Raw genomic sequence first — 19,445 nt, forward strand, 5'->3', positions numbered from 1 at the left:
GAAGGTACAGTACTGTTTCAAAATGTATGCCAGCCAAGGAGAGTACAGTGATGTGAAACTGGTATTTGTGTTTTGTCAGTACCAGCAAAGGTGTGTCTGCACAAAGCTGTGATAACTGTCAGCAGCTTAAAGCAATTTAGATCTTTGCTTGTTTGTGTGCCAGGCAATCTTAAAGAGCTGCAGAACTGTCTCTTCTAAGCATTAAGATCTCAGTAACTTAAACTATATACACGCCCCAAATTAAAACAGTATATTCATCAATTTCTAGGAATACACCACGGTTTGGATGACACATTATTCCAATGCTCAGTTTCTTCTGGACCTGAAGACATCTTAGAGGTCTTAAAAATCAGCCTTCCTTCAGCTCCAACTGGAGCCAGACCAAGCATTCAGCGCTGGCACCAGACCCACTGCAGTGCCAGACCACTTTAAGCCAAGAGCTGGGGAGGTGTTTTTAGGAACCCTTGCAGATGGCACCTCTGCCAACAAGGTTCAACGAGGTTTCTGCTGGTGACTTGAGAAGACATATTAAATGTCAACTGGCATGTTTATCTTCTTTAAACACTGAGCTTCCTTTCTAACATCTAATAGGGTAGATTACTGGTTTAATACGAATGGAAACTGATCAAAAGGCCCTAGGTTATTTGGTTGGCTTACCTTAAGAACTTTTCCTGCTTCAGTTTCCATGCAAAATATATCAAAAGAGTATTCCTATGAATGGAGAGCCTATCAACTAATCATTTAAGGAGATGAGGAAAACTACCTTTAATACTGGGTTATGGATAAAAATACCAAAAACCTCCCAGACCAACTGAAGGACACACTCCACAAATTTTCACAAGGACTACTTTGGAAAATAAAACCTAGAGAAGCATACTGTATAAGGCCATTTGAAAATTCTATTCCTTATCCACAAAAGTTCTCAGTTGCCATCATGGTTCATTTGTTTAGGGACAAAAGTAGCTGGCAAACTGGCTTTAAAAAAAAGGAACAAGTAAACACTGGCATTCTGAGTGCTCTCTGTAAGTGAAGATAAACAGCAGTGGTCAAGTGAAAACTGACCAGCTCTCTTTCCCTACTGCCGGCTGGGAACAATCTGGATCAAGGCTATCAACACATTTAAATGCAGAAATACTTTCATGATTTCAAGGCAGAACAAATATTTCTTTTTGTCTGTACACTTTTTAGAAGACATGAACAGTAACTTCAGAACAGAACATAGATGCTTGTTAACAAAGCCAATAACAATTATTGCTATGTCTAAGAATCAACAAAAAAACCACCAGTGTATTCCAAAGGCATTCGCTCACAAAGCAAACTCACTCCACACAAGCCCCAGCACAGAAACGTGATAGTATCTCATGATTTATGTTCTCTCAGCAGGTTGTACCGGGTCCTCCAGATTCCATGCTTGCCTTTGAAAGCAATTAAGTTTCCAGCACTTCTGGGAGCGACAAAAGCTCTCACTATGAAAACCTGCATGCTGCACTCATGCTGAGTCTGCAGCTTGGCAGACTGAAACAAAAGCACCACAAGAGGTGTGAACTTCCCCCACTTAACTCATCTGAGAGCATTAGTATGTGAAGGGTCATCTCTAGACTTTGATGCTATTTCCAAATCATGTCTTTGTCCAGTGCCCAAAGAGCCAGCTGCTGCTGCTGTGATTTGGAGAAAGTTTGCAAAGCCCCTCTCAGCCTGGAAAGAAAAATCCCTTTTCTCATCAGCCTGCACACAGGAAACTCGACAAGTTCAGCTAATGTGAACTATTCTAATTGCTCACAAGACAGAGTACCCTTACTTACATAAGAGCATGTCCAGACACCTCGATGAAACCTGGGTCCTGCTGTGCTATGCACTGAACAAACACCTGCTCCATGGAGTTTACAACTTGCACAGAGTAAACTGTACCTAAGGGAAGACAAGGGCAAGAAGCACATGTAGAGAAGTAATCAACAGGCATTTCACACAAGCAGCGTGTGAATTCTTCTTGATTATAGTAGAGGAATGCTGCCTGATCGAAAAATACATCTGTTATATATCTCTGGCTGAATAAAACAAACAGAACAGCAGTAAAGTCAAACTCTTAAACATCCTGGTCCAAGCAACAAAAGCCCCAGTGCTGTCCAAAAAACAGACTGCCTAGACAAGGCACAACATCTTTTACCTTCTGAAGATAGAAAAAAGCCAAAGCCATTTCCCATCACTGCTCTAATTCTACCCAAACTGCAGGAGAGTGACCTGGCGAAGCCAGAGCGCTGAGCCGGTGTGACAAACACGGCAGTGGGGCACACGGAAGGACGTGTGCCAACCGGCAGCCCGAGCACACAGGGAGGGCAGCTCCTTCCAGGCACGGTGGTGACAGTGACCCCCCTCTTACTTACAGCAAGGCACGCTGGCCTGAGACCTCAGCCAAGGGCAGTTACTCAGGGATTGCCCTTACACGTGGAGTTCACATGTCATTATCCTGCGGCTAACGAACTTGCCAAGACCTACATTTTTTCATATCGACTTATTTTTGCACCTTAGACTCAGCATGTTGGGTTTTCAGGGTTTATCCTCACAACTCCAAATAAAATCAGCTAGAGTGATGCATACTCAGCACCCAGTATTCTGTAATTTTATTTTTTACTTATTTACTTACTTATTTTACTTTTTACTTTACTCGTACCTGTTTTCTCTGTTATACAGTAAGACACCCAATTCTGTGCAACTACCTTAATCTCAGATAGTGTCATTTTCAAATTTATTTAAGCCCAGTTTTGAGAGTTAACCTGGTTCTGTTTCCTTCTGGCAATATCTGTGGTTTCATAACTTTAGTTTTTTGTACCTCTCACTCACCTGTTACAAAGCAAGACTTACAAATTCAGAAAAATTATTTATCAGGGAGATCTGCAAAAAATGACCAACTGTGATTTTCTATCAGATTTAGAAGAACATTTCCCGCTCTCATCTCCTTCACTTAAAGTTGCAATCATCTCTAAGAACCAGAGGTAAGTGCTTTTGGAGGCAGAAATGTGTTTAAAGACACATAATAGCAAGAGTGTAAGATGTTTCAATGTGCTCTAAGCCCTCTTTAAAGTGCTTAACATCTTAGGATAAAAAGTGTGAGCAACTATGAGCTTGGTCACAAATAGTTCATTAAACATACAAAAATATACAGACATGTAAAAAATGTTAAGCCAGGAGCTAAAAGGCAAGGAAATACCAGAAATGTGCCCAATGTACAACATCTAATCTTTATTCTTAACTTTGTGATCACACAGGACTTTTTTCCACAGGAAATGGTGCCATTCATGGTATAGTAAAGCCATTACTCTAGCTTTCGGTATTACTGAATAAGCGCTCCTCAGTTTGCTTCATTCTCAGTATTAAAAATGGCCATAAACACTTTGCTTTAAAGACAGAACAACTATTTCCTTCTAGGTTATTTTCTGGCTGTCACCATATTACCTAACTGCCTGATTTACTAAAATTAGCACATGTTCACAACACCCTGGTGAGGAGAGTTTTTTCCCCCCATCACAGAGACAGAGAGACTGAAACTGTGGACAAAGGTCTCTTCCAAACCCAGCTATGCTGCTTGATGAGATTTTCCTCCCACACATGTGCTCAGCACCAGCTGCCCCTCTTCCTGTGCTGACTGTCTCCCTTCAGAAGTGCTAGCAGTCTGGTGTAAAAACGTTTTGTAATCCATTATGGTGAAAATAAACTGGAGCAGCTACAAACTACTCTTTAGGCTCTTCTATGGTAACCCAGTTTTGCCTCCTACCAGCTGGGGAGCACTCACCAAAGAGGGTCCTGTCTAAAGGGAGGTGCAGTGAGCATGTGGGAAGCTTGTGCTGACAGAGGCAGACCCAAAAGAGGGCACCTGCGCTGGTCAAAATCATTACCAGGGCTGAAACTTTTAAATGAAACCAGACCTCTTCTATTGGAGGAACAGAGATAACTGCAAGCTATCAAGGATCTCACGTGAACCAAAGCTGTAGCACCCAGTTTGCAGTCACAGATTCATGCTGACAGCACAGGCACAGCAAGATTAAGGTGTGGGAGCAGGTGGAAAGAGATGCATTCACACGAGGTGCTACTGCCAGCAACACACTTGTTGCATCCTCTTCAAGGAGATTGCTTCTCCACCACTGAGCTGCTAGAACAAAGTGTATGAATGCTCTTCATCCCCTTCAAGTGTGAAGTTAGACACTTTGAACAGACTTAGGTTTAAGCTAAACTGTATTTTCACACCAGGGTTTTTGTACTGGTGCAGAGGGACAGGATTGCATGAGTCAATCTGCTGTCTCAGTAGGGCTACGAGGCTGCATCAAGCACTTGGGCTACAACAAACAACCACAGGTGAAATGATCCTGTATCTTCACACCAGACAGGACAAGCAGCATCCAAGTGCTACCTCAGGAATCACAAACTCCATACCAATGTACAGAACAGAGATTTCCCTTTTCTGTGGCTTAAGTTCTGCTGCTTCCCTCCTCAGACTTCACACCAGCTTCCTCTCAGTTTCTCAGCTTAATTCCAATCACATCACACAATACACCCCTGGCAGTCACATCAGCTCCAAAATGCTGTCCCCACACTTGGTGCTTTTGGTGTTAACTGCCCTGGATCTCCTGGTTCAGATAGTGCCATGTTCCTCATTACTACTCCTGAGCACATCCTCCACAGCTTGTATTCTCTCTCCATCCTTTCCTTTTGCTGCACACTGTCTGGGCAAAAACAGCTTTGCTGAAAATATGGGACAACAGTCTCCTTTTCTTTGCCTCCTGTATGCCTAGGACCACAGCACTCAGGAGACCGATGTAGAAATATCAAAGCAAGTTCTTCAGCTCTAAAATACAGCATACTCAATGCTCCCTAACGAGCTCCTGCTGTGTGGGTACAAAATGAGAGCTATTAGACTTTATATACTGACTGATTATGGACAAGTTTTGCTGCAAATGAGAAGGCAATTCCCTAATATTGGGGCAACTCTACAGCCAAATTTCAAATATTCACCCCCAAATGTGAAGGTGCTACACAGGTACTCAAATGAAACAGCTGACCTATTTTTAAAAAAGGTACAAAACATGCAGAGTTTTGTATTTTGTTCTCAAGACAACCTGAATCATTCATGCTGAAAAGTAAAAAGAAAGAAAAATCAACACTAAACTGCCACTGCTTTTGGAAAAAAAGTCAGTTTAAAAGGTTATCCTGGAAAAATCCTGAATGTTGTGCAATGCTGATTGTAGGCAGTTCAACCTGCTTTTCCTACATTACTTGTGATTTCCTACAGCTATTACTGAGAAAGTCCCTCAAACAAATTCATGATATAGAATAAAAATGAAATATTATAGGCTCCAGTGATGTCTGGACATATCTCAACAGGAGAACTACAGACTATAATAAAGATGCCTATTAGTGAGGCAATAGATAGCTAACACAGAAGACAACACTGTGCAGTGAATTTTTGACTCAGATATGCAAGAGGCCGGAAATCTAAGTGTCACAGTAACAGCCTATTTACAACAATTAGGAGGAAATGTTGATTGGTTTCTATAGACACAAACATTGATATTGACACTTGAATCAAACAACTGGTCTTATGTCTGAAAACAAGGTCAACCTGTGATCATTGTGGTCCAGCAGACAAAGAAAGACAGCAAGAAAATCTTGTTGATACATTACTTTCACCACCTAAGAGTCAGGTGATTTGGCTACAAGAAAGCAAATAAAATTTCTTTAAACCAAACACTTAGTTCTTTCATATAGCTTTTCAGCAGATGACTCTGATGTGAAAGTTTGTGGTTTTTGTTCCAGCAGCCGGGTGGGCTGGATTCTGATCCACTATGCAAATGATTCAAGTGTTTTTCATTTTCTAGGGTGCTAGCTACATTCCTGAACCCTCTGCAAAGGAAACAACCACGGCTGCTGAGCCTCACAAGAAAAGAGCAACTGGCTATGAAATGTTTTTTCCTCAAAGATGACTACCACCCAATTTTATGGCATGACAGAGAGGAGTTGTAAAGTCACTGTCTCCTTGAGTAACTCTTTTGAAATAGAGGCAGAAGGTCTAACTTTCTAATTTTATTGAAAGAGAGGCAAGCAGGAATATTCTACCATGCAACATTCCAGATCTGGGCTTTGCAGAGCATCTTTTCAATACTGATGCTAAACCTCTCAGATTTTAAGGAAGATGTATGATCAGAGAAAGAAAAAAACTCTGCAAAATAGGTCCCGCTTAGATGGGATCCCTCCCTTTGTTGGATGGGACCCTCCTATAAGGACAAACTTGACTTGCAGGCCTCGATGCTTCCTACTTACTCTCCTCCCCAAAATGAGATGTTAAGCATGGGTTTGCAGGGGTGATTTAAAAACCAGAAGTCTTAAGGAGCAGCAGGCAGGCAGCCTCCAGATGCAGAGGTGGAGAGAAGCTACAGATGGGCTGATCTCTCAGGCACTCCACTGGAAACCAGGGAGCTGGGAACAGGTCTGCAAAGGGACTTAAAACACTGCTGAGACTTTCTGAAACCTCCTAAGATAAAAGTCAGGGATTTAACCCCATCACACTGTATGACACAAATTCTGTCCTGTCTTCAAACATCACAAAACCCACATATTTCCAGCAGTACATATAGAAACACCTGACTTTTAATACCTATAATAAACTACATCCACACTGGGAGAGTCTGAAGCATTACTGCCATATCTTCATAACCTTGATGAGAGCTGTAGCACAAAGAAAGCCTGTGTGGTTTTTTTATCCCATATAGACAGAGCTCTAAGTTTCTGACTTCTGTACTAAGTTGGACTTCTGGGCTCTTAACCATCTGAAACAAAACAAAATCCCAAGCTCTGCAAACATCATCTTGTCTTCTGCATTCATCTATTGCATAGGTCTATTATGTGAACCAAGTTGAACTTTTTTTTTTTCCCCACTGAATAGGTAAATATATATGGGTAAAAAACCAAAATGCATGTATCGGTATGAGGCTTTCATGGCAGTCCTAAAGAGTCAGGAAATACCAAAGAAGCAGCAAGGAAAATTGAAACCTTCCTCCAAGTGGAGATGAAATGAAACTAAGCCAAAGCAAGAGTGTTCTACTGTTCCTCATGGTGAGTGCTCTGGCTGGAGAGCTTCTTTCTTCCATCTGGTGAATATATCTTGACTAGAGAAAGAGTAACACAGTACAAGAGAATGTAGCTGCAACCTGGTGTGAATGCCAGGCTGAGCAAAGGGTTCAGCCAAATCCTCTCACTTTCAAGCAGAACTACTGCAAGAAGAAGCATACCACGTCCAAATTTATACTTATATTCTGAAAATGTGTAACTGCTCGGATCACAAGACAAGACAGAGATGTGTACAGCCTGATATTTATTTCATGGGGCATATAGGAGTTAATTTTGATTCATGTGAATTTTGGATACCTGATCTAATAACATCCACATCCCTTAGTGTCAGGAACTGAAGTCAGAGGTTGAGGCAGGTAAGCAGTAATAACTCAGTCTCCATGTTTTAAAAATCATCCTGATTTTCCTTTGACTCTTCCAGGAAAATCAGATATACAGATCTCTCATCCTCACAATTCATCACTCTCTAGACTACGCAACAAGTCCCCATAATGTTCCACTTTGGCTAGCAGAGCAGTGAACAGACGTGGAAAAAAATTCACTCACTAGTGAAGAAATTCAGGGCAAGAAAATAAACCAGAATTAACTGGACTGTGTCCAGACCTCTTCACAGTTTTATGAAGAAGAATGTTAGGAAGCAGAGGATACATGCTTTGATTTCAGAGACCCAGTTCCCCAGCTGCAACATGAAAAACGTGGTCTAGCAAGGGGTGTGAGGAAGCTTGCTATCACCATAATTCACCAGATAGTGCATTGGTGCAAACCTGCATGAGTTGAAGGTTGAAGAGCTAGGTTGAAGAGCTATAGCAACTTACATCAGATAAGAAAGTGCCTCCCTCTATCTAAAGAAACACAACTATTTAAGGGTCAGATGGTTATCGACTTGCCACAACAGACACCCTAAAATATCAGTAAGTTTGGGACAGGACATGTCAAGGGACAGCCTACCCAGCATGTCTGAAACATTCACAGGGCAGGGGAGCAAAGTGCTCTGAAGAAAAGGGAGGTTTCCTGGAGCAAGAGAGAGTGAGTATCTGGAAAAAGCATCCTTGAGCTTGAGATCACACTGGATGCAATACAGGGGAGGTTTGGGCTCCTTCTCTCTCCCAGATAACCTGGAGCAACCTTGAACAAGAAGTCTTGTCTCTACCCATACATAGAACACAGGTGAGAAGAGCCATGTTCAAACTCCCTGTGCAGGAAAAACAGCCCAGGGTTTAACCTCCACTTCCATGCTGTGAAACAGCTTTTAAAAGCTGTAGAGAGGAGAGAGATTTGAGACAAATGGCTTGATTTATTACCCATGACTTTCCTAGAGGTTTGGGGTTTTTCAACACCCTAGTCAGCAAAGAGAGAGAGAAAAAGAGAGAAAAATAGTTAATGTGGAGAGTCATGTGAAGGTCTAAATCTCCTGACAAGTGCTATCTAAACTTGGAGGGCAAGGCAGTAGCTGACAGAGAAAATAAAAAGGGAATTTACATTAAGTGAAAGCTTAGTGGACAAGCACTGTCATTTCATTTTGTTTTTAGACAAAGAACAATTTGACTAAGTGCAGAAGCAAAATGCAGGGGGTGTGCTGCAGGTTAAACAGTTGGACTTTGGGAGCTGATACACAGACTGACGTCTGCTCCAGAGCCCCAGGGCAAATTTCACTCTCTGAAGCAGCACTATAGAGGGAGAAAGTGTTCAGTGATGTGCCACTGTCTCTGAATGTATAAAGGCTCCAAGTCAAGGATGTGAATTAGCTGAGGTAACTGAGCTGTGACCACACTGAACAAATGGGAGCAGGGAGAGCAAATGAATGACAAAAGAATGAAAGAGCAAAATTTTAAAAATGGAGAAAAGGATTCAAGCAGAAGTGTGACCTACAGGATAGAACAGTTGCAAATGATTTGGCAAATTTATGAAGTCAACACTCAGCATCACTGATCTCTTATGAGCCTGTCCTTCAGCCTTTGTGTACCTCATCTGCAATAGGATGCCAGTAGCAGCCAGTAGCAGTGACGACAGCTGTAGGAGTTGTGTCCAGGTAGAGGAGCTCCTCTGCTTAGTGACAAAGCTCAAGGAGCAGTCGGTTGAGGAGCATCAGTGAGAGAGAGAGAGAGAGAGAGAGAGAACAACGAAACTGCACCCTATCTCCCTTCCCTGGGACAGGCTCAGCAGGCAGACAGGACACAAGATACAGAAGATTCCCTGGCCTCTCTCTGCCTGGCTGAACACAGTCACACTGGGGACAGGGGGCAATGGTGCCAAGTTCCTGCCTGGCACAGCACACATGTTCCCTATGTGACTGCCACACCTTCCCAGGTGCCCTGCTATAACTGGCATGGGGCTATCCAAGTGGAACTAAACAACAACAAGGATGATAATGGTTCATCTACTGGGGCCAGTTTTGCTTAATGTCTTTATCTATGATGTGGACATGGGGATTGAATGCACCCTCAGTCAGTTTGCAGATGACACCAAGCTGGATGGGAGTATTAATGTGCTGGAGGGCAGGAAGGCTCTGCAGAGGGATCAGAACAGGCTGAATCAATGGGCAGAGGCCAGTTTTATAAGATCCAACAAGCAAAGTGCCAGATCCTGCACTTAAGTCACAACAATCCCATGCAATGTTACAGGCGTGGGACAGAGTGGCTGGAAAGCTGCCCAGTGGAAAAGGACTGGGGTCTGCTGGCCAACAGCTGGCTGAACATGGGCCAGCGTGTGCCCAGGTGTGCCCTGGTGGCCAGTAAATCTAATGGCATCCTGGCCTGTATCAGAAATAGTGTGGCCAGCAGTGGTTTTCCCCCTGGACTCAGCCCTGGTTAGGCCACACCTCAAACCCTGTGTTCAGTTTTGGGCCCTTCATCACAAGAAAGACACTGAGGGGCTGGAGTGTGTCCAGAGAATGGAAATTGAGCTGGGGAAGGGTCTGGAGCACAGGTCTGATGAGACTGAGGAAGCTGGAGTTGTTTAGCCTAGAGAAAAGGAGGCTTGAGGGGACCTTATCCCTCTCTACAACTGCCTGAAAGGAGACTGTAGCCAGGTGGGGGCTGACCTCTTCTCCCAGGTAACATGTGACAGGACGAGGAAAAGGAATCAAGCTGTGCCAGGGGAGGTTTAGATTGGGTATTAGGAAAAATTTCTTCATGGAAAGAGTTACAAAGCATGGGAGCAGTCTCCCTAGGGAAGTGGTTGAGTCACCATCCCCAGAAGTATTTAAAAACCACACAGATGTGGCACTTAAGAACATGGTTTAGTGGTGGACTAGGTAAGGTTAACACTTGGACTCAATGATTTTAAAGGTCCTTTCCAACAGTAACAATTCTGTTACTCTAAACATGAGGGAGGGCAGTTGCCAGCTCATGTAAAGCTGTGCTAATGAAACCATAGAGGAAAGCAGATCTCACGGGTCAGTGAAGAAGGGTTCTTCACACAACTGGAACCTCTACCTGCCAAAGAAACCTAATTTTTGAAGTGGTTGCACCACAGAAGCTTGCTAAAAAATGAAGACCCATACTTAATCCCTGAGGCAGAGTGTGTATGAGAGGTTTTCTGGTTCCTTTGGCATTACGGAATTAAAGTAATTTCCTCCTTTTCATGACTTTCTCACAATTTCAACTATCCACATCTAGATTTATTGCCCATTTAGAAAAGAAATACTACTGAAGGGACCACATCCGTAAGAGTTCTTATTTCATTCCTCTGAAACTTGAAATTCTCACTAAGACACAGCATGAAGGATTTTCAAGCACAAGGTCCTTTGAACATAAAGAACCAGACATCTTAACCTGCTTTTAGCAGACTATAAGATCTTTCACATTAGGAGTCCCCTGGACATTCGACAATATTACATTAAGCAAATACTGTGGGAAAACAGCAGGCCTGAAAAGTCCATAAAAGAGGGAAGTGTATCTCAGCAATAGAAAGTACATCCTCAGAGAACTCAGAAAAATAAATTCTTGCCTGCAATATTCATTAGTTTCAAACACAAGCTACCAGAGAAAAGTCTGGCTCAGAGAAAAGGGGAAAATACAGATTCTGACTGAGCTATACCTCTATGATTTCCTAAGATCAATTCATTGCAGTAATTAATTAGACAGATCACTCTTTTGTAGTCTTCTTTATCAGGTCACAAATCCATGCAAATTATTAATTTTTCCTCTACTTTTAGTAATGATCTGCTTGAGAAGTTGTCTTTGCTAAGTTCTTCAGTTTAATACTTATCTTGCAAATGTGCCAGTTGACTAAGAAGAGAGGAACAAAAGAATAAAAAAAAATTCTGACACAAAACAGCAAATGTTAAGCCAGAAGAACATTAGTCGTTAAGAAGAAAATACCAACAGTAGAACAAAAAATAACTCTTCAACCATTTGTCTTTTCAAACCTGTTTTTTCTTCTTAGGCTCCATGCTTCTCACAACTGAATATTTCTTAGGCTTGTACTGGGGTCTCTCAGAACCTCTTTCCACTCAAAGACAAATAGGTCTTTTCCATTATTAATGACCATAGTAAGTGGTTTTATTTCTTTTATGTCCATGACTTTCTTGAGTTTTGCCTGCTGTTTATCTATGTGCAAAAGCTGGTGGTCAATGCTTGTCACTTTTTGATTAAGTATTCAAATGAAAAGTTTAATGAAATATGAGTTTAAGCCATCTCTACTTGGAACTAGGGAGGAACTAGGCTTTCTCACTGGCAAAACTTTGCTGTATATTCTCCTCTCATCTACCAGATTTTCTCCTATCATGTACACCTTTACTTTTTCTTTTTCTTTAAATGTGTGACTGTCTATCAAACCAAGTATTTTCCTTAGGCTCACAGAAGTCAGGTTTTATGCTATCCTAATGTAAATTGAAATGATGGCCAAAGCAAAAAAGCAACAAAACCATCAAAAGTCACCTGTCAAAACAGGAATATGTAACTGCTGGTAAAAGTTAAGATATGCTGTATCTTTTCTTGACATGCTGGCATTTTGTTGTAGTTGCTCCTCCCCAATAATTAACTGATGACAGTTTAGTTTTAAAACAAGTGCATTTTATAATCAGTGAGCCATCTATGCTACTCAACTATGTGATCTGTCTCAAGGTCACTGTCTTCAGTAACTGGTAGGAATTACATCATCTGTCCTACTATAGGATGGCAATTACATCATTGATCAATACTTGAGATCTTAGTGTGACCAACAAATTCATCTTAGGGATGAGTTACAACTAACCAGATACCACAAAATGAAAGTCCTGTTTGCTTCAATCCACATCCCCATTAAGACTAAATTATAAAACTATCAACTCTCTTATTTGTAGTACAGCACAAGCTGAGAGCTAAGCAACAATGGGGTTGGGAAGATGCCACAGCGGCATGCCTTTTGCAAAGGCAGAGAAAACCATCTTTGCTTTGAAGAGCTTACAACAGCCTGAAGTGACAAGAGCAACAGAGGGTGGAGGAAAGATGTGTAAGCAGATGGCAGCAGACCACGTTATTTTTAAGCCTTTAGTGGCGATGCAGTTTGAGGTAGTCACATGTTCATCTTCAACAGCAATAAGCTATTTTAATTCCCTCTTGCCTTGAAACAGACCTGGAGCAAGCAAGTAGCAAGCTCCTGTGTCTTAGTTGGAGATGTGTGCACTTCTGTCTTCTGCTCCCCTGCAGCTGGTTTGGCAGTGTAACGCAGAGTTCTGCATTTCGTGGGAAAAGATCAGCTGAATGAAAGGAGCATGAAGGAAGTCTGCAGGAAGTGGATAAAGATGATCCAGTTAAGAGTGAAGTGGAGTAGAAGAGGCTCAGGGAAGAGAGGAAAGCTGGAACAAACAGCAAATCAGCTTAGGGTAGAGATTTATATGCAGTTTGGACTCACAGTTTGTCTTCTGGCTGCTTTTGCCTCTGTGCCTCTTCTGGCTCAAGTCTCTAAGAAGGGGCAACTCCCTCGGTCTCCCTTACAGGAACCTTTTGAAGAGGAGGAGCTTGTTTTGCTCACCTTTGCTCATGCAGGGCTCAAGCAGCCTTCAGGACCAGGGTAACCTGAGCAGAGCCCCACTAAAAAGTTTCAGGAAAAATCTACAGTAAGATTCAACAGAGGGTGGCAACTCAGCCATGGGGGTGGATGTATAATACACAGCAATACCTGCAGGCACTGACCTACTTGGCTTCTGTACTGGCATACAGTGAATGACAGCTCCCATCTCAAATACAAGAAGCAATACATGGAATAGGAGTCCCAGGGAGAGAGAATACTAAGCCAACATCTTCACCCCTGGATACACTAAATTGGGTACCAATCCATATGTCGGGACCTAAATAGCTGGCCTCCTTCACAGTAGTGCTGTGTGCACCCAGAGGCTCGTTAAAATGAAGTAGAGCGTTGCAGGAGACTTGCCTGCTCTGAAAATCAGGCTGGGACTAACCAGATTTGATAGCTCTGACCTTAACAGATACAGCTGTGAAACACAGACAAGACGAGCAGGGAAATAATATTATTTCTAAAACACAAATTAAACGCTGAATCTTGCAAATGCATACACTGTAGCTACACGTCCTGTAGCACCTCTAAGGGCAAAAACTGACTTGGCCACTTAAAATGTGGGCTTTTAAAACACTTGATTTTGTAGTCTGTAGGTTGCCTGAAGGACAGGCAACCTCCTCTGTCTTCTACTGTCAGATACACACAGTGGATATTTAGTGCCTATCACTCTGTTTTCTCCCTATAAATACAGAGATACGGTGTGGATGTCTTTAACATGTAAAAGCATTACATCAGAGAAGACAGCACAATGAACTCACCTTAAAGAAGAAGTTTTTATTTTAGGTTAGGGCAAGATAGTTAATAACTGTGTTTTTCTGATAGGGCCTACTCTTATATGTCTCTCACCAAGAGGCAGGCAAACTCCCTGGCTTTGGAGTAAATAGCGAGGTAAGATTTGCCTCTGTGGAGCTCATTACAGGCTAAGGGCATTAGACCCTTTCTCTCGTAACAAATCCTTCATGTATTTGCAGAACCCCCCCCCCAAAAAAACCCCTCAACTTTCAAAATTTTGTTTAAAGTACTTAAAGTTCAGTGTTCAAAGCCTCAGATCACATTTGCAGCAGATTTAATAGAGCAGTACTGCTGGCCTCCAGAAGGTACTTCTTTACCCTTGCATACTAAAGAATAATTACACACAGAAAGGCTAATTCTGCCATCTCTTGTACCAGGTTTATGCTGAAATAAGTCCACTGATGAATGAAATTAAGAAGACACGAGACTGCAATAACCTAATACAGAATCAGGCCATAAAAAATATAATCTGCTTTATCAAAAATGTAGTTGACTCAAGAGATTTCTTTTCCTTGTTTTTTCCTACTCTTTTTTTCATATCAGGAATTTTTGAAAAAGCAATGCCTGTAGGGTTCCAGGTTCATCACAAAGTCAAGTGCAAATTTGTCACAGGTAACAAGAAATTAAAAGACAACAGGAAAATAACTTGTCCATACAGCTTTCCATCCAGATTTTCAAGCAGATAAATATGAAGTTGAATAAAAACTTAAATGCTGCTTCAGTTTCATGACTGTTAGCTCTTCATCCCTGTCCCAGAACCAAACTGTGTTCTATGAAAGAAGAAACTTATCAGTGCAGTTCATTTCACCTGCAATTAAAAGAATTTATTGTGCCTAACTGTGAAAAGCAAATTGGTATCATCATCTAGGAGTTTGTATCTCACAAGAGTTGTTTCTGTAATTTGCCCTTCTTTTGAAAAGAACTAAGATTAGAGTAACTATGTAAAAGCCTGCAACTAATATTAAATTAAGCTGAATGCATAAAAAGTTGCTAGATGATAAAGGTTTGAAAGAGATGTATGTGTGGCACAAAAGGAAGTACAATATAGTTACGGAAAACCTATTTCTTAATTACTAGTGAGACACCTTAGTCTCAAATATTACAAAAAAATTCAAGAAAAATAATCTTTTTATCTCAAAATGTGTTTCTAGATAGCTAATATGTTAATTTAAGAAATAATGCAGGAAAGAGTGAAAGAACTGATCACTATTTCTTCTGTGTTACTGAAAGGCAATCTGCATGAGCACAACTGAGGGGGAATAAACTGAGAATTAAACCTTTATCCTGAAGCACCTCACCACTGGATACCCTTAAACACGCTTAAAAATACCATCATTTTTCCTAGCAACATGGATGATAGCATTTGTATTTTGCCACTGGAGCATTAGCTAGTTAAGCTTAAGAAAACTCAAAAGAATAGTGTAGGACAAGGGTTAGACAAGAGTTGCATATAACACTGAATGCTCACTCTGCTTTACAAGTCCCTTGACTGCACAAGAGGGACCGAAGGTGAGACCTTTCCAACTACCAACAACTGGTTTATGTCTGCTGTGGCAGATCTCTTCACTATGCAGCTACTCAGTTTCCAGAGAGGTAACATACAAACCCCTGAGCTCTTATTAGCACATCAACAATAAACTCCAGTCTTTTACACTGCTGAAGTATTATATACAACTACTGAGACTCCTGCTTCTCAAATCCAGTGCCAGCATCTTCCAATACACTTGCTTTCTACTCTGTCCCCTCTCACTCTTTCCTATCTGACGTTTTCAGTTACCTTGTACACACTTCACTGATGCTCCAGCTCCCACCTACACTGTCTTCCCAACTAAAGCCTCAACATGTAGCTCCTTCCCATGTTACTTAGCTTTCCTATTTATCTTCCCATCACTGGTAACCATCCCACTGCTCCTTCCCTAGGCTGATTATCTGTTTTTTAAAACAGGCCCTAAGATTTTTTTTTTCCCTTAATATTAAAAATTCATAAAATCTTTATAGGAATCTATGGAACTGATAAAGCCTTTGCCTTTACTTCCTTTAGAAGGACAGACATGAAAAATATCATCAAAGGCACAGTCAAATTTATAAAAACTAATTGAAATTAAAAAAAAATCAACCCCTCAGAACAGATGGTTTGACACTCTATCTCATCCAGCCAAGTATTGGACTCACAGAACCTCACTATATTACATGATTTCAGAAAGAAGGCACCTTTATCAGCATAAAACTAAGTGATCTTCAGGCTGTGCTGCTCAGAATGGAGCACAGAAAATGAAATCCAGCTGACTCCCACAAGAAGCTTTTCCACAAAAGCGGAAGGGATTTAAACCCCACAGCGTAAGGAAAAGAAGCACAGACTGATCAAACATAATACCCCCAAATGAGTCTGCAAGTTGGCAGCAACGACACAACTACAGAGAATTTGGGTTTTCTTGGATCTTGACTACACCAAGCTGTTAAGAGGAAAGCTTTTCTCCTTCCTTACCTGTGACGTATGACAAAGCAGTAGAAGGCAGCTGTGCTTTCTGACCTAACCTTGGTTAAAGAAAAATGCTACAAGCCAGAGCCAGGGGAACTGTTCTCTGTGGATGCATTTTCTGTTGAGGGTGGGGAGTCGGGCTCCTCTGGCCACTACTTCCACATGAGGGCATCTCCACAAATTGCAATCTCCTTTCCCTGGATAACCTTCATCACCAAATGCTGAACACACTGATGAAGCTGATGAACAGTAAAGTAGTGTAGCAGCTTAACCAATAGCTGATACAGCAAGTGTGTTGCATCACTTCAGTGATAGCAGCTTAAAGCAAGATAATTACTCTTTTGACCCTTTATCCTCTCCCTCCCCATCAAAAGGGCACCTTCCACCTGCCAACATGGCAAGAGTGACTTTTGAAAGGAAGGACCTCAGGCAAACCAGGATTGCATGCCGGCAGCAGTGAGCAGGAAAGAAATTTGCCTTGTAAAATAGCTGGGCCTCCAAAGTCCCAAGTGTGGCAGGGTACAGACAAAATTACAACCAGCTTCAACAGCACAGAAAGATGTATCATGCAGGCTGCTCTAATGGCAATGAGAAGCCCACATAGAGCCAAATAATGTTGCAAGAACCTTTGTGCAACAGGTAGGGGATTGGAAAAGACAGTTTTTTAAAGGGAAAGCAGGGAAAATGGCACTCAGCAGTGAATCAAAGGTGAACAAAGCAGAATCCTCTGTCAAAAAAGACTGATGCTCACTGATTCTGGAAAGGAAGATGTGTCCATGCTGTACACAGAGGATGCCCAGTTTCGGGATCCAGTCTGCTCTCATCAACAGCTCTTTATAGCTGCCAACAACAGATTGCAGCAGAACCAAGGCTTGTGCTTTCTAGCAGTGAAAGCAGGACCAGGGGTATATTCAAACAGGTAGTGATGCTACATACTCTCAGTTTTATTCTTGAACAGCAGAAACTGTAGTAGTAAAGGCTTGTTAAGCATACATAAATAAGTCAGAGTATTTCTGTGTGCAATTAATCATTACTTACTTGAAGATACTCTGTTAGCATTCCCATTTTCTGCTTCCTGAAACTCCAATTAATGAGGGCCAACCCTCAATCTAAAAATATTTTATTTTATGTGTTGAACAAAAGCAACCAAAAAAAAGTTATTATCTAAACCAACAAAATGTTCTCACAAAAGATTTCTTTGCAATTTTTGAGCAGAACAAATGACTTAAAAATAGAGGTTGAGCAAACCAGATTAAATAAGTACTTAAGAACTTGGAAGCAAAACAGTTTTTATTTAATAAGCATGTAAGTGGTGTTTCTGCCATCACTGCTATTAGACTTCTGCTTTCTCCTCTCCAATGTCTGCAACTTATGATCTCAGAAAACAAGCAAAAGTTTAAAGTGTCTCTGAAACAAATGAGTGAGGAAATGAACATGTGTTGTTTGTGATAAATTTGCTACACATATTTTTGAATCTATAGTTTGCCTGTCTAAAAACATTTCCAATGGCTCTTTTTCACTTAGGAGGAATAAAAACCACTTTAATTTTCCCTAATATTTCAAGTGCTTAGGTATGAGAAAACCCAGGTTACTTCTTGAAACAGTTTTGTCTCAATTAGGAGAAGATGAGGTTGGTGACATTGCATGGGTTTCACACGACATGTCTGCTGAAACACTTTATCTGTCTTCCATAAAATACTTCATGCCTTTACTAAGGGTAGACCCTCTGCACCAGATCATGGTAAACACACCACACCTGTGGACTATTCTTTATAGTCCAACAACAAGACAGTGTGAAAGCAACTGATCATAATAGCCTTCAAGTCACAAGTATCTCCAGAAACTGAGGGGGAAGCAGTTTTATCAATACAGACTTTCATAATGAGATTTCTAAGCACTACATTTTGACACAGTAGAAAAATCTGTAGCTATTTCAAATACTTTCGGAATACCTTTCCCTTACATCAGTTAGAAGGGCCAGCTATAAATATTCCTGCTGTATAAGCATGTTTCTTTCATCATACACTACGTGCTTTGATACGATGGTGGCTCTTATTTCAGACCCTAAGCCAGGTTTGTTAAAATCTGTCCAAACAGCACATACAGGAACATGCAAAAGATGAAGGAGCCATGCTACAAATAGAGCAACTGCAGAGGCTACAGCCCTGCCCACATACACTCTAGTGTATTTTTACACAAAGCCTAGCACTGCATCATGCGGGTGCCAGCTATAGCTTGTACCGTGCTGCCAACAAAACAGGATGCAAAAGCAGATAACAAGGAAAATTCTAGGGCAGTTTCTGTGCACTAAGAGGAACAGAATTTGTTGAGTCTTTTAAGAATCACCATTGTAATGCTTTACACAGACACTGAAAGCATGGATGCAGACAGCACTACAAGCATCAGTCAGAAATTATTTCAAACTCATCTGTCTGACTTACTTTTCCCCTCCTTTCAGGCTTTCTGAACCTTGACAAACACTACCTGGCTGTCCCCTTTGTGCCAGAACAAACCATTTCTCTGCCACTTGGACTTATCACAGTAAACTTTTATATATTCACACAAGACAGAAGACAAAACAAAAAATGCTACACAATCTTGTGGAAGAAAAACATCTGAATTACTTGCAATTTAAAGCCTTGACTTTCTATTTCATTAAACAATAACCAGAGTTTATCTCAGAATAGAAAATTACAGCTTGAGCTGCACATCCACAGCTGAACCCAAGCTGTAGCCTTGTTCAATCATTTACCTTTGTAGGGGCTTGAAAGAGTCAACAGTTCTGCGATCCTGCAAACATTTTCACCCTTTATTTCCCTTTATTCTAGCTGAACGACAGTGCTCTGTAGTAAGGCTCTGCTGGGCAGAGGTACAGAAGAACTAGAAGTCTCTTCACGTTGCCCAATGAGTATGCAGTGGAATCACCTCAAGAGACACATGACAAACGCCTCCCAGTTTCCCTGTGGCTGCTGGTGCCACCCCTGAAGCAGCAAGTGCCCAGCTGAGCTCACAGTGACCCCGGGCTCCTCTGAGTGCCACCAGCGCAGCTGAGTTGCCA

At 41.5% G+C, this 19,445-nt stretch overlaps 1 protein-coding gene across 8 annotated transcripts in view; it reads right to left on the bottom strand.

Annotated features, from left to right (window-relative positions):
- The window catches only part of ATXN1 (ataxin 1), a 217,477-nt gene that overhangs the window by 105,994 nt on the left and 92,038 nt on the right, over positions 1-19,445 (bottom strand). Inside the window, exon 5 of one of the 8 annotated variants that reach the window (XM_041413206.1) lies at positions 1,803-1,908. The exons of 6 other annotated variants lie outside the window; for them this stretch is intronic. The gene's annotated coding sequence lies outside the window, so the exon portion shown is untranslated. Of the gene's footprint in view, positions 1-1,802; positions 1,909-12,951; positions 13,041-19,445 lie in introns of all 8 variants that reach the window. One more of the 8 variants, XM_041413208.1, reaches the window with a different exon arrangement.

The sequence above is a fragment of the Onychostruthus taczanowskii genome, unplaced genomic scaffold (genome assembly GCF_017590055.1).
Source record: "Onychostruthus taczanowskii isolate IOZ18803 unplaced genomic scaffold, ASM1759005v1 scaffold40, whole genome shotgun sequence".
Taxonomy (NCBI): domain Eukaryota; kingdom Metazoa; phylum Chordata; class Aves; order Passeriformes; family Passeridae; genus Onychostruthus; species Onychostruthus taczanowskii.